Source organism: Onychostruthus taczanowskii, unplaced genomic scaffold (genome assembly GCF_017590055.1).
Source record: "Onychostruthus taczanowskii isolate IOZ18803 unplaced genomic scaffold, ASM1759005v1 scaffold51, whole genome shotgun sequence".
Taxonomy (NCBI): Eukaryota; Metazoa; Chordata; class Aves; order Passeriformes; family Passeridae; genus Onychostruthus; species Onychostruthus taczanowskii.
The window spans coordinates 3,922,843-3,937,618 of record NW_024502680.1 but is presented as its reverse complement, the minus strand read 5'-3'; the positions used below and the strand labels follow the sequence as shown (position 1 = coordinate 3,937,618).

Sequence of the window (14,776 nt, the reverse complement as noted above, 5' to 3'; positions counted from 1 at the left end):
CGCGGGGCCGCCCCGGGGCCCCGCTGCGCCGGCCGAGGCCCCGCTGCGCCGGCCGCGCCGCCTTGGCGGCGGGGAGCGCTGCGGGGCCAGCCGGGAGCGGACAAAAGCCATGAGTCATGTCCCGCTTCCTTCCCCTGCGGCGCATCGGCCGGGGCTGGGCCCGCGCCGCCGCCGAGGGGATGCGGCTGAGGAAGCGGTCGCTCTCCCCCCGCCTTCGGCTGCTGGAGGGTCCTGCCCTGTGCCCCCGGGCCCGGGCTGCTGCGGGCTCTCCAAGTGCAGCAGTCTCCATTCCCGCTGGTCCCGAAGGCTGAGGCTGCCGTGGGCCGCGCTGGGGGAGGGTTCTGGCCTCACCTGTGACACTGCAGGTAGCGTCAGCCGCCTCTGAGCATGATACCAGGGGAAATTCAGCCTCTGCTGACCTGCTCTCTGTGCCTGCAGTGTGCTTTTATTTCGGGTTATTTATAGACCAGGATGATCCAGCAGCCCTGAAGAGGGTTAAGCACGGGGTACTGATGGTTCTTGAGCTATAGCTGAAATGGCACATAGGTAGCATTTCTCATGATGGCTTTCCCCAAACAGTAGGGGAGGTTTCATAACTGGCAAGAATAATTTCTTCCACTGAAGAAATTCCCCAAGAAGCAAGAGAGGAGATTGTGCTGTGAATGTTGGTAATACAGAGGTCAGTTAACTTGTAAGATGAGGCAAGGGCTTTGAATTCACTAAGTTTAGAATTTGAAACATTCTCAGTTCTGTGCCTGTGATGTTAAGATTAGTGACATTCAAGGTATTTGAAAGAGTAATTTCTTGTCTTACCCTGTTGTGTAATGGCAGAGAAAAATCTGCACACTCATATGTGCTGCATTGCTTTATCACATCTTTTCTGTTCAGTAAGGTCAGTGAAGATTCTGCCTGGTAATTTAGTCTCCATTTTTCCTACTGGTTCTGTTCTGACAACTGTCTTCAGTTAAAAGACAACAGATAGTAGATTTGTGTTGTTGTTTTGTTTTTTTTTTTTCCCAAACCTGACTTGGAAGTGGTGTTTCAGGCATTGTTTCTTAGGTGGGTTGGGCATCTCTCTCCGTGGTAAAGGAGCATATATCAGAGGCAAAGCAGGAAAGGAAGCAGTAATCTGATGTGTGACTGTATCTGCTAAAGCTCTGTCTCTCTAACCCTTTGTCTGTTTAGATTCAAGGTGTTAAAAAAAACTAATCTTCCTATTTGTACATGGATTTTCATAAAGCATGGCCCAAATCACAGGCAGAGGCATCTACAACAAAAACACACAACTTTTTTCATAAAGATCCACATGATAGTTTTACAGGGATCAGAATGACAGGCACAGGAAGAGTTCTCACTAGATATGAAACAGTAACTGGTGGTATGTGACTGCAGGGTGGCAGAGGCAGTGTCACCAGCCAGCCTGAGCTTTGCCACTGCTGCAAAGTAAGTCCAGATCATTCTCAAAGGACAGTTTTCCAAGTAGCTTCTATAAGAAACAGTTAAAGATTGCTCCAGGTTTGTTATATGTAGCTCATTCTGGTGATACAGCTGATAGTGTGATACACACTCCTGTCTCCTCGTTTGTTGCGAGTTAAACTGATTTTTGCTGTTGGCTTCTTTTTCATCTCTCCCCCAGTTTTGCCTGATAGGGTGAAAAAATTGACATATCTTCTTATGATTTTGAAGGTTATTATGGTCCCTACTTTTTCATTAGTCTCACTTACCTAGACTGGGATGATGAGGGAAGTTTCCCCTTGAACTAGAATTGGATCATAATGTTGTTGTTGGTTGTTGCAGAGCTTAATGGTAACAATAGTAACTTGATTTTGGTAGGTTAAGGGTGGTTATTCTTAGTCAAGTAGCTGGTCTTTTTCCATTTAACATTAAGCTGCCTCTGAAGATAGTATGGTCTGTTAGAAGAGAGCTTTGTAACCTTGGGCTTTCCATAGCTGTTATCTGAGTGGGAGCCATCCCAGACAAGGCAAACTGTGCAGTTTGCACCTTTTTGAAGAAAATTGGGATGTTTCACTGGTTACAGTATTTCAGGTGTTATTGCCTGTTCCAAAGCATACTGTTCTCTTTGTGTATAGAAGCTTGTTAAACTGGTACAAATGCACTTAGGATTGTGCTGCTGTGAAAATTTGGGTAATTCCTTCAATCACTACTCCAGTCTGATGGTCAGAGTAGTCAGCAGTGGCACTAGGACCAGTCCAGAATGTTCAAACTAAATGCAGGTGTGTGGTTAGAATCACAGGATCATTTAGGATGGAAAAGACCTCCAACATCATCAATTCCAGCCCTTCACCCAGCACTGCTGTGTTCACCACTGACCCATTCCCACATCCACACATCTCCAGCACTCCAGGGATGGTGACTGATGGGTAGCCTGTGCTTCTCCCCAATATCCAATCTAAACCTTCCCTTATGAATGAATGGTTCACTTACCATAACTGGGAGGGTTTTGTTAATTTCAGTAGTGGGTTTCTGTCGAATATCATATATATGTGAAAATGTTTCTCTTTGAACAAAAGTCACTCAACAATGGTTTTATTTTGTATTCAAGAATTCTACAGAGGGAAATCCTCAGGCCTGTATTGTGCAGAGCTTATAAAATAAACCTCAGAGTGAAATAATGAGACTGGCAAGTGTTCCCATGGGTATTTTGAACCCTTAGGGGAATGTTGTTACAGTCTTGACAAAGATATACAGAGTAGGGGTGGCTTCCCCATCCCTGGAAATGTTTAAGGCCAGGTTGGACAGGACTTGGAGCAGCCTGGCCTAGTGGAAGGTTTCCTTCCATGACACGGGGTGGAATTGGATGGTGGTTAAGGTCCCTTCCAACCCAAACCAGTCTGTGATTCTGGGATTCTGTGCACCACTGAAGAAGCTGCAACAGGGTTTTTAAAGCAGGCTGAGAAAGGCGTGTTCACCAGGAGGTAACAAGTCTGACTTGTCCAGGAGCATGGTGCTTAGAGGCCCAGGGCCTGCAGAACTCCTGCAGCATGTGTCTGTGCAGGAATACAGTGTTGCTATATTAAAATATAAGAACAGATAAAGAAGAGACAGGAAAATAAAACCCAGCTGCAGGATTAAGTCTCTGTTCCTCTTCCTAATACCCTGCCTTTGAAAGCAGGATGCTGTTGTGTAGCTTGTTGAGCAAAACACTTTGCTCGTGTTTTTTTATTTTACTTACTGTTTTTTCTAGGCTTTTGGTCTAGAAGCTATTCCTGCAGGGTCTGTGGTGTTGATTGTGGCCTGTGAGATTGCATTTGGAGTGGAAGGGAGAGCCCTGGTCAGTAGGGCTTCGTGTTTTTTTATTTTACTTACTGTTTTTTCTAGGCTTTTGGTCTAGAAGCTATTCCTGCAGGGTCTGTGGTGTTGATTGTGGCCTGTGAGATTGCATTTGGAGTGGGAGAGCCCTGGTCAGTAGGGCCTCTTGGGAAAGGGATTACAGATGACTTAGAACACCTGGAGGTGGTCTCTGGCCTCCAGGTGTTCATGCTAGACTGGTGATTAAGTCAAGAATCTAGGGCTTCTTTCAAGAGCTCTTTCCATTTTAGATATTCTTAGGTTTAGAAGAACAATTTTGGGTTACTAGCTTATCCTGCATGTGGAATTAGACCTGAGAGATTTGTATTTATATTTGTATTTATCTGCCCTTTAGCTTTAAAAGAAAGCAGATTTTTAGGATATAAACAATCTATTAAAATCTTGTGATTTGCATTCCCATCTTAAATGATAAGTCCTGAATGCCTAATGACTCTAGTGATCTTTTTCCACGTCTTCCTTCTGTGAACTCATGTTGGACCTTAGCTCTCATGGTGCAACTTCAGTGGGAGGAAATCAGAAAGGTTGGAAAAAGATGTATCAATAAATGGGGAGGAAAAGTTCCAGCCAAAGCAAGGGGGAAAACTGAGTTGCTAAAGGATTTATGTGTTTAAGGTTTAATTGCAACAAGGAAGAATAATCAGGCTGTGATTAGTGTTCTGAGTTTGTTTCATAAAAAAGGTGTGTTAAAGCTGAAATAGTTAATTTGTCCTTCATTTAGGTGATCTGTGTTCTACCTACACAAGGTCTGATATTTTCCTGGCAGTCTTGCAGAGGTATCACTTCTGGCAGCTGCCTTATAACACAGATACTTCTCTGATCCTGCTGCTGGACTTCACTTGTCTCTCACAACTGGTTCTGTGTTGTTGAATCTTGCATCTGGCAGATCTCTCAAGCATCCATGATGCCTGCTAATATTTTACAACTTATTTCTAGATGTATTAGCATGTGAGTACCTTAAGTACACGTAAGCACTCGTGTGGGTGCAGAGGGCTGACCTTGGCCACAGCTGCCTGGCCTGTGGGAGCTGGCTGTGTTGCTGAGGCAGCGAGGGAAGCATGTCACTCTTTTGTGAGGAGCAGGGGTTGGAGCAAGGAGTTAGGTCCAGCTAGAGGCACAAAAGAGGCACTTGCAAAGCAGCAGGCAGAAAAAATCCGGGGAGAAACCTGAGAGAAAAGATAGACCACAAAAGGCTCATCTAGAGGAAGTCATAATGAGTTTAACTTCAGTGGAAAAACAGCACTAGAAGAAGGGAAGGGATTGGTTCAGTAGCTGCAAGATGCAAAGAAATGGTGACTCACAGGAAAAGTTTTGCCTTTGAGAGGATTGAATAGCACAGGCATATTTATGCGACCTCCCTTAAATGATGTTATTTGATTTAATTGCAAAATAAAATGGATTTACTTGATGCAGAATGGAAGTAGTACCAGATTCTCTTACACTCCACAGCACAGTGTCTGGAGCTGTTTTCTAGCAACAGTTTTGCTGTTTTACTGACAAGTTTTCAGTGATGAAAGAACCACTTGGGAAAAGTTTGGGGATGGAACAGATAGATTTATTTAGTGTTAATGAAAAAAAAGTCACACACCCATCCCTCCTCCCTGAATAAAAGACCTCGACAACAAAACAAACTCAAACATGGAAACAAAGCAAAACCAAGAAACAGAATTCTGTAAGGAACTTGCTTATAAATGTATGTCAGTGTGATTCTGGTAAAAGTATCCACACATGTATAACTTGTGTGTATGCCACATCTTTTACCTGCAAGAGACATACCTGTGAAGGAAAGTTTCTGGGAGTCCTCATATCATGGTAATTGATACTTGTGTGCTCTGAATTCAGCAACATCCCAGCAAATAACTGGATTTTAAGGAGGAAAGACTTGGAACCCTGTTGTGTTATGACTATTCCAATCCTGTTTGGAGGAGGCAGGACCCAGTTTTCTCTCTGTGTTATTGAATTGATAGTTGCTTGTTGAGATCTCTCTCAAAGCCCATGAAGTGCTGTCTGACCCCGGTCACATGTCAGGATCCTGGTTTTAAAGGAAGGTTACTGGTATCATATGTCCCAGTAAATACCATGAGGCAGGTATAGCTGACTGTCACAAAGGTAACCTCTGGCATGCTTTTCATCAGGGATTGGATAACAAATAATCTTCTTACATCATTCAGATTTCAGGCTTGGTTCCAGGTATTGGCACACAGCACAGGCATTACTCCCTTGCCCCTTTTCCCCACCCATGCTGGTTTGGGTTGACTGATATTTCAAAGGTTTTACAGCAAGTTGCTGAAAAATCTGCAGAGGCTTTTTTTTCAGAGGAGCGCCGACTGTCTTGATGGCCAGTGCTTTATTCAGGTGGTACCACCTGCTGTAGCATCACTTGCTACTTCTCTTCTGCTTTTTTGTAGTCCTGTGTTTTTGTCTATCCCTACATTTATGGCACTAGGAATTGAACTGGGTATTTCAAAAAATAAACTGGATATTTGCCAAAGATTAGTGACAAACAAAGCCAAGGGCAGGCTGTGTGGCCAGAACAGGGACCTCAGGCATGGGATGGGTACATGGGTTGAGTTAGGAAAAAGGAAGAGAGTAAGGGATGGAATTAATATTTCCCCACTGCAGGGACAAAGGCAAAGCCAGGGAAAGCCACTTTGGGGGAGGAGACCAGGAATAATTGCAGTGGACCTATTACTGCTTGCCCTAGAAGTTGAGGGGCATTTTTGTATGTCCAGTGGGCACTGGAAATGGTGTAGACTGCCTGACTTCTGCCTTTCTGAAAGAGGACAGCAGGGTTCTGCTGTTTCTACAGCAGGCCCCAGCAGTTTCCATGGCTCAGGAGAAAGTAAGTTGGCTGTTATCTCTGTACCAGTGATTAAAGTTGAATGTAAACCTGTGCTGGAGCAGTTGAAAGGAAAGCTGAAAAGAACAGCTGCCAGAGCAGGCAGGGTGAGAGTGGGAATGGGAATATATTATGGTTGACCTGCTAGTGCATATGCCTTTGTTTTCAAAGTGAATACTTCAGCAGTTGGTGCAGTGTGCTGGGATTTAGGTGTTTGGTCTTACAAGGACCCTTGGAATGTCTGGAGAATAGCAAGTTTTAGGTGTATGACTATTGCTTAAAAGTAGAGCTGGTTGTGTAGCATTGAAGAAGCTTAAAAGTGCATTTTTACTCTTATAAATAGTTTCATTAAATGAAAATCCTGAGTAGATGGCTCTGTTGCTTGCAGCATAGCTGTAGGTAAAATGAGAGCAAGCAGCGAGTATTTACAGAAGGTTAGAAGTTCTTGCAAATTTAGGAAACATTACCCCTCTGCTTTATTTGAAAACTCATCTTGCTCAGGACACCATTCCAAGTGGGTGGAGGACTGAGCAGCATGAGGTATCAAAACAAAAAAATTGTACCCAAAATTGTTCGTGTCCTGTTCCAGTTCAGCCCAAAGATCAGCAGGGTAGAACTGGGAATGATTCTGTTATGGAAAGGAGTTTTAAGCATAAAATAATATTATTTGTAACAATTAGGGGAAATAGTTTTACTCTGAGTTCTCCCTAGCTGTATTTCTCTCCTTTCATAGCAGGCTTAGAGTGGCCTTGCAAATTTGGAAGGGAAGACTGTCTGGGTTTTTCACTGTCAGTTTAGATCACCGTGATGTAATTCTGTCTAACACATGAAGAGCCTTTTGCTTGGCCTAGTAGAGATTAGGAATTAGTGCCTGTCTGTGGATATGCTGAGCCCCTGTTGCATGTGCTATGAATAGGACAAAGGGAAGGCAGTGCTTAAATAGTGCGGGCCGAGCATTGCTTTTCCAAAGTGGCAGTTGGAATCAGATATTTACTTTAATGCTTTTTCAGACGAATTGTTGCCAAACTGAAGGTGGGTTTTTTTTCATTTTTAAGTAGTTCTGTCCTGCTCCAAACAAAGCACTAGCCTCCCTGCAAGTTTCAGGCTTTTATTCTTTCAAGTGTTTCGTTTGTCACAATGACGCTGACTTTTCTAGGTTGTAATTTTAAGCTGCTTATTGCAACTGAAAGATAGAAATAAAGAAAAATAAAATTTACAGAATTAGAGAGTCTCGTGAAGCCATGTGACTTGGGAAACTGGAATTCAGAGCAAAACATACCAGAGCACATAGAAGTTTATAAAAATGGAGCTCTGGCGTTCTCTTGAGTCTTCGTTATCCAATAAACATTAGGAACTGAGGAATCTTTAAAATCTTTCAAGGAGCCTTGAACAACTTTGCTGAGGTTTTTTTTATATCATACCTCAAATCAAAGTAGCTAAGCAAGATTAAAAAGAACTGTAACCCAAACAAAATGGACAAAACCAAATATCTGTTTGCATTTTTGCTTAAGTTGCAATTTTTCTGCTCCTCCCCTGAAAAGTGGCACTGGGGAGGTTTCATTTAGTTTGCCACTGTTCTTTTTTCTTTTCTTTATTTTCTGTATATATTTATCCAATCAATATGAAAAGAAGTGGTTGTTGTGGTCTTTATAAACTGCTGAAAGCAAGTACTTAAATTCTGCCCTGCAAAACATCAGCTTAAGAGTACCTGGAGGAGGGTCTTAGTGGGTCTGGTGACAGAATTGACTTCAGGGACACAGGTGACTTTACATTTTCAAAGAATAGGACAGTTAATGTGGGAAAAGGTAAGTTTAGGGCTTGCAAATTCCTTGCCTTTTCAAGCTAGGTGATGTAAAGTGCATGAGAGCTGCTGGCAGCATTTCTTTAAAAAAAAATTGCCACGTGTTCATTTTATATTGCAGTGGCCAATGGAGAGAGATCAGGAGACACTCAAAGGTAAACAAAAGAACTTCAACCCAGTAGCCAAAGGAGAGCAAAGTGAAACTTTCCATTTGAAGAAGAGAAAAAAATGTAGTGCATGCTTTGCTCCACAGTACCTCCAAAATCCTCATTTCTTGGTAACTGGGATATTAGCAGGCTTTGGAAAGCACCTTTCAGCTCTCTAATTGTGGAAGATTTTTGTTCTTCTGCAATGTAGAATGGCAAGCAGTTCTGCAGCACCCCTCTGAAAGCACCTGGGAATGATAAGCACACAGTGTGGTGGTAATTTAAACTAAAAAGCAGGTTCAGATCAGCATAAAGAGCCAACATTGAAATTTGAAGTTCTAACTGCAAGTAAGAAACCTTTTTTCACAGTAAGGATAGTCAGCTATTGGAATAGGGTGCCCAGAAAGTTTGTGCAGCTCTGGAGGTTTTCAAGACCTGAGTGAGGAAAGCCCTGAATGCCCTGCTCTGACCCTGCTTTGAGCAGGCCCCAGAGTCTCTGACCTCCATGTGTTGCCAGATATTCTGAATTTCTGTGATTTCTGTGCTGTTACCACTTTCCAGACAATATATTTGGAATTTTTTTCTGAATCACTTTTTCCATTTTGAGTCAAAACAGTGTTTTGCTTTACTGTGAAACTGGAAGATACTGTGTTTTACTTTATCCCCCATGTTTATTCCTCATGAAAATGTTTATTGGCTCCCCAAGGCCAGGAACCTGCAATTTGCGTCTACTCCTTAAAAATTCTACTCCTTTGCAACTTCTTGAAAACCAAGTTTATGTTAAATCAGATTTCTCTCACAGTGCAAGTGGAAGGGCAGACTCAGACTGGTCCTTTGTTGCTTCCTTCTGCTTTGCTTTTGAATTGATTTTATTAAACTGTCCATTGATTTTTTTTTTCTTCCTCATCTCTGAAAAGGCATTTGTTTTGTCACAGCACCTGACATCCAAGGATCACAGCATTCTGAACAACTTGAAATAAAATAATGAGTCCACAGAGAAAATCAAGATGCTGTGTGTGTATGTGCACAGCCAGGGCAACCAAGAGAATTTTGCTGGTCAGTTCAGCAAATCTAAGAGCAGAGATTAAGTCTCTTTACTGGGTTCTTTTTTGGGGTTTTTTTCCATTAAATCTCATTTTCTCACAGTGTCCCTGTGTAAAACCAGCAGCTTTTCCTCCCTGTGCAGTCAGAAGGCCTGATGCTCCTTTTTCACACTAGAACTCTCACACCAGTAAGTTGCTCCTGTTCTTCCTACCTATTCTGCATGCCCCTTTATATATTAGGGGCATATATCATAATATGTAATATTATGTTATAGGACACCCTGTAATAGGCTACGAAGGGCAGTGTCTATATTCTGATGGTTGCATAATTTTATTGTCAGAGTGCCCATGAAATAAGTATTTTAAAGACCCATATTTGCCTGAGAGCTCTGCTGAGGTTTGTCATTTTCCTTTAATAACCAGTCAGCTCTTCTGTTCCTGCAAGAGCACTGCCCTCAATAAACAATGTAGGTTACCAGGAGAAAGGCAAGGGGTGTTGCACCCACCTGGGACCCTGTATTTTATATTTTATACCACCCAGATCCTGTGTGAGACAAACACACACAGTCACTCATCCTCCTTCCACCACCCTCTCTTCTTCACAGTGTCACTGAGTGGTTGGAGCTGGGATTAGTGTCTAGGCTTGGGGAGACTTTTCTCTTTCTACCTATAATTCTCTAATTGGGTATTTATAGTGGGCCTCTCAAGATGGTGGAGCTGCATTAAGTACAGCCAAGGGGCAGAATTTAACCTACAGAATCATTTCTTCCCAGCAGTGATGTGTGAAGGGGGGAGGTAGGTGTCTGATTTGCACATCCCTGGAACTTTTCTTCCTCATGGCAAATAAGTAAAAACTAGGCTCAAAGTCAGGGACATAAGCAATGTGGACTCACGTTCAGTCATTTCTTATGATGAAACTTTTTCATTCTCTTAGCAGAGCTATCTATATAGTTTGACTCCTAACTTTGGTTTAACAGGGATTTTCTGTAGAAATGCAAATGTTCTGTTGGCAGATCCCCTGGCGAGCCACAGCGATAGCTGTGGAGCTGAGACACGTATCCTGCTTTGGCTGAGAACCTCAGTACTGTCTGCCATGCAAGTGCCCTGCATCCTGAATCCTCTTTTGCTTGCTTTTTCTAGTGTGATGCAAAGTATACCCCCGACCCTTTTTGCTTAATGCCACTGGCAAGGGATGTGCTGAAATGGATGCTTTCAGGGGGTAGCTATTTTGTGGTCTTCTCTGACTTGAGGGTGTGGGATAAGCACCCAGAGTACAAAAAGGGTGCTTATTTGTACAGTTTTAGAAATCTGAAGTTATATTTAACAGGAAATAAAATCACAGCACACACTCTTTGGAACATACTTGGGTTGCTTTCCAAATAAGGCTTTTGGTTTCTGGCAGGAAAAATAGGACTCTGTTATAACAACAGAAAATACAAATAGGCTAGAAGAAATGCTTTGCAAAATCCCAGCTCAGCCAAGGTTAGATGTGCCAGGAAAGACCAGCCTTTTTGCTCCAGTAGTTTAAGGTGCAGTTTCCTTTCCCTCTTTCCCTTCCCCAAGAGCTCTGGGGTGAAGTGATCATGGAAAGCTTCTTAACTCCTTAACCTTGCCTTCACATGGGTGAACACATGTTCCAAAAAAACAAGCCCCAAACCAGTTCAGTGTTACTTTTATCTCTCAGAGTGTGTTTGATGTTTTTGCTGGTCCCGTTTGTGTCCTCCCTCGGACTGGTGATATGAGCTGCCAGCCTGATAAGCCATGGAAACTACACACTGCCCAATCCTTTACCCTTTCTGCCGCCCTTTGGTGCTCTCTTTGGGAGGCTTCTTTTTCCTTTATTCTAGCAAGCCATGAAATTTGGGCCTGTTGTAATGCTGCCCAAATACAGGTTGCTTGAGGGAGAGTATAGTAGGTTAGTATTTTTCAAGGGGTTGGTTACTTTCTTCTGTCTCCATTCCCCTCAGCTACCAAAAATTCCTGCACCTGGCTTATAGAGGAGCCATGTTATACACATCTCCGTGACAAGTATATTTTTAATTTATTTTTTAATATGAGATTGCAGTTTTGGACAAGTAAGTAGACAGAACAGACCTGAAGCAATCCCTGCAAACCCCTCTCTACCCAGACTCCGTAGCCTCATAGAAGAAGAGGTATGGGATGGAACACGGATGGTGGATGTGCTGGTGGGAGCAGGAGGTTGAAATAAGCCTCCTGGCACCTTCTAAATGTGTTTTTGTCCATGTACAGTATATTGCACTTATGTACTTACTGAATGTGGGAGGAAAGGTGAGCTCTTCCCCCCATATACACACCTCTTTCCCTGTGGAAGATCTTCCTCTAAGGAGAACAGCTTGTGACATGTTTCCTTCAGCAGAAATCATTCTTTGAGGGTGGCACACAGTGAGGTGCTCCAGGCCTTCCAGTAGCTTCTGGGACTGGCAGACTTCCCTCCCACCACTTGCAACTACAAATAAAGGAAGAGCAACAGGCAGAGGAGGATTGCCTCTTAAGCAGGCCTGGAGAGGAAGCTGTGATAGAAGCAAGAAATCCATAATGATCTGGCAACCTGTGGCTGCAGCAGCACTCTATAGAGAAAGCAGGAGAGGACCATGCTGTTATCCCAGAGGCACCAGGTGGCATGTCCCCACAGAGGGCCCTGCTAAACCAGATAATGAGGTGGAGTTAAGGGAGAATGATGTTGATGCCTTGGTGTGATGCTGTAGGCTGGAGGTTGTGATGCTTCTCTGGTTCCCTGGCACAGGGGATTGTGGTACTTAGGTTAGAGTTAATTGGAAGTTAGAGTGTTGAGAGGAGCTTTGCGCTGGGGAGATAAGCATGAGGCAGCAAAAGCACCTGAAAAGCATCTGCACCTTAAGCAAGTCCTGAGTCCCAAATTACAACACCCTGCACTGCAGCTGCTGCCCAAAGTCTGGAGGTGCTGAGGTTTGCCCAGGTCCCTGGAGCTCTGCTTTTGCATGAACCACCAAATGCCTTTTTGGGGGCCTTAGTGGTGCTTGTGGCACCCACAGCCCAGGTGGTTTGTGTCAGAGCAGCCAGAGCCAGCTCCTGCAGCAGATATGATGTGGCAGCAGTGGTTTCTGCCTTCCTGTGGAGAACCCCGTGCCTGGAGTGGTATTCCTGCATCCTCCCAGAGCTAACTGACTTTCTGAGGGGAGGCTGGGCTGGGGGACATAGATCACAGAGGTGCCTGGCCATGGTGTCAATTCTTGATGACTGTTCTCCTCTGTTTAGCAGACTTCCTGATTTCACTCACAAGTGTATCTTTATTTATAGTTATAAATTGTTTGTGTCAAAAAATTCAAGTGCTTTGATGATGTCCTACCAGCCATAAGATAAACAGAGGAGAAATGGAGAAATCTACTCTTGTTTATTAATAAGTATTAAATTTACTAAAGGCTAAATACCATCTATGTTTCCATAAATACAGTGCATGAAATCTCTAAAATTTACTGCGTGTACTCAAAAGTAGTTAACCCAAAGACCTCAGATTTTTGTGGTCAGAGCTCCACAGAGCAGCTTTCGTTTTGTTTGCTAGGATCTGGGAGTGCTCTCTCTCAAGGTGGGAATGAGAAAACCAGTCACTAAGTGTAAGTTATGAATTATGAGAAAGATTAATGCCGTGTAGGAAAATGAGGTAATGCAAAAATCAGTTCAAATTTGATGTATTTTTACAGTGATGGGAATGGGACAGGGTTTTTTCCTTGGTTCCCTGAGGGTGCAGAGCAAATAATTAAAAACATCTATATTGCACAAAGTAATAAACATCCTCTATGCAGGAAAGGAGGGTATTGTGCTTGCTGGCTTGCCTTTCACCTCCTTTACTCTTCCCCATTTCCAAATTAGAGACTGGAATAAGAAGAGGGACTCTTTTTAACTTTTCTGGGGTATAGGAGTGTGTTGTGGTTTTGAGGGTTTTCTGTGGTTTCAACTTTTTTTTTCTACTCTTACCTTGCCCCTTCTGCCTGCCTGCAGCCTCACTTGGGGTAGCTGCTGCTCTGACAGTCTGTGCAGGAGGAGGTGGATCAAGGGGCCTCTAGGGGCTGGGGCCTCGCTGTCCCTCTCCACTCGGGGGAGCGGGCAGGAGCCCCAGCTGTTCGCTCTCTTCTCTAAGCCGTGGTTTTCAGGCTGATCAGAACCCTCATGAGCCGCTGCTCACTAACCCTGCGTGAAACCGGGCTTGACCAAAGTGAGTAATCCGGAGCTCTGGGGCCGTCGCGGGGCTAGGTAAGGGCCCGCGGGCGGTTCGGTGTTACAGCAGCCCCAGCCCCCTCTGCCGCTGGGCTGCGGTCGGGAGGCGCGTTCCGCGGTGCATCCGCAGGGAAGGTGCAAAGGGCCTGTGCCGCGGATATCAGCCGGGGAGCCGGCGGCGGCGCGGTCCCGAGGGCGCAGAGCGGCGGTAGCCACCCGCGATTCCCTTCCCTTGCCGTGCGGGAACGGGGCCGCCAGCAGAGCCGCAGGCTCCCGGACCGCTCGGCCGCAGCGGGGCGTCCCCGGCGGCGCAGGGCACGCGTGGCGGGCCGGCCCCGCCGGGAAGGGGCATGTCCCGCTGACGTGCGGGCCGGGGATTGGCAGCGGCCCGGCCTATATAGGCGGCGGGGCGGGCGCCGCGCCGTTCTCCCAGGAGCGCTCCGTTTCTCCAGAAGGGCGGGCGAGCGGGCACCGGCCGGAGTGAGTCACGGGGGACGGGGGGCGGCCCCTCCGCCGCGGTCGCGGCGCCGACGTGGAGGCTGGCGGGGAGGCCTGGCCCGGCCCGAGGCGGCCTTGCATCCTCCCCAGGGCACCGACGTGTCGGCGCTGCCTGGAAAGTCCGCGCTAACTTCCCGCCGGCCGGGCCGGGCAGGGCAAAGTCCGGCGAGGGAGGGCATCCGGCGGTGGGAGGTGGGGAAAAGTGGCCCCGCAGCGCGACCTCGGACGGCGGTGGCATGGCTGTGCCGGCCGGCAGCAGCTGCCGCGTTTGGCCGGCGAGTGGGGCCGGGCCGATGGGGAGGCCGGGCCCCGCGGCTGCCTGGGGAGGGGGCGGCCGGGCCGAAGCGCGGCGTGGATCCCGTCGTTGGTGGGAGAGGGTTAGTGGCGCAGACCCAGGCGGTTCAGGGCCGTCTTAGGGTCAGATTCCGATAGGAGCTAAAGCGGCCGGAGGCGAGCGTTCTTCCGGTTTTGGTCAGCCCGCGGAGCGCCGGCCGCGGGCAGCCCAGCCTGCCCCGGGTCGCGGGGCCGAGCGCTCCCCTCCTGCCGTGGCTATAGAAGGATGAGCGCCCTGGCCACCGTCGGCGGGGGAGGTGCCAGCGCCGGGCTCGGAGCTGGCCGTGCCCGCCGCACCACCCGCCACCGGCAGCGTTCCGGCGGCCGCGAAGCCGCTCTCCGGGCTGTCACTGGGCCCCGCGGGTGCTCCTGCCCCCCCCGCTCGCCTGATGCGGCCGCCCCCGGCCTGCAACCCACAGGGCCGCGACGGGCTGCGGCTGCCGGAGCTGGGGCTGCAGCTGCCCCGTGGCACTGGCCGCGCCCCGACCCCGTTCCGGCACGGTCCTGGTGCGCTGGGCGCGCCCCCGCCGCCCCCTCCCGCTCGGCCCCGCGGGGGGCGCGGTGACAGCGGGGCCCG

General features: G+C 46.8%; 1 protein-coding gene across 3 annotated transcripts in view; it reads left to right on the top strand.

Annotated features, from left to right (window-relative positions):
- Positions 1-14,776, top strand: part of LOC121342062 (high density lipoprotein binding protein) — a 39,142-nt gene that overhangs the window by 633 nt on the left and 23,733 nt on the right. The window contains exon 1 of one of the 3 annotated variants that reach the window (XM_041416147.1): positions 13,741-13,848. The exons of 1 other annotated variant lie outside the window; for it this stretch is intronic. The gene's annotated coding sequence lies outside the window, so the exon portion shown is untranslated. Of the gene's footprint in view, positions 1-13,740; positions 13,849-14,034; positions 14,059-14,776 lie in introns of those variants that run through there. One more of the 3 variants, XM_041416148.1, reaches the window with a different exon arrangement.